Below are 344 nucleotides of genomic sequence, written 5' to 3' on the forward strand. Positions count from 1 at the left end.
AAATTTTGAGTCCTTATACGTGTGGTTAACTGCTTATTTATGTGTAAAGTTGAGGTTTGGACTACAGAGCCGTTTTACCTCAAGATAAGAAGCTTTGTGAAGCCTGGGTAGCTCAGTCGGTAGAGCATCAGACTTTTAATCTGAGGGTCCAGGATTCAAGTCCCTGTTCAGGTGAGGTACCTTACCTTGCTCAAGTCTTCACATTATAAACTCTGTAGGCGAATTAAAAGAAGATGTTTCAAGTGGAAGCACCATATAGAAACAATGGTATAATCCAAGCATTCACTGGATTAGGCTCAATCCATGTAACCACTTTCTTGTGAACTGACTCTTCGTAATGTTAC

The 344-nt window shown here is 40.1% G+C and overlaps 1 non-coding gene across 1 annotated transcript; it reads left to right on the top strand.

Annotated features, from left to right (window-relative positions):
* Positions 1 to 101: 101 nt before the first annotated feature.
* trnak-uuu (transfer RNA lysine (anticodon UUU)) lies at positions 102 to 174 on the top strand. The gene has a single exon. It is a non-coding gene; the product is annotated as a tRNA-Lys (tRNA).
* The last annotated feature ends 170 nt before the right edge of the window (positions 175 to 344 follow it).

This window comes from Seriola lalandi, unplaced genomic scaffold, assembly GCF_002814215.2.
Source record: "Seriola lalandi dorsalis isolate HSWRI2012SDOR001 ecotype SW California unplaced genomic scaffold, Sedor1 jcf7180002026654, whole genome shotgun sequence".
Taxonomy (NCBI): domain Eukaryota; kingdom Metazoa; phylum Chordata; class Actinopteri; order Carangiformes; family Carangidae; genus Seriola; species Seriola lalandi.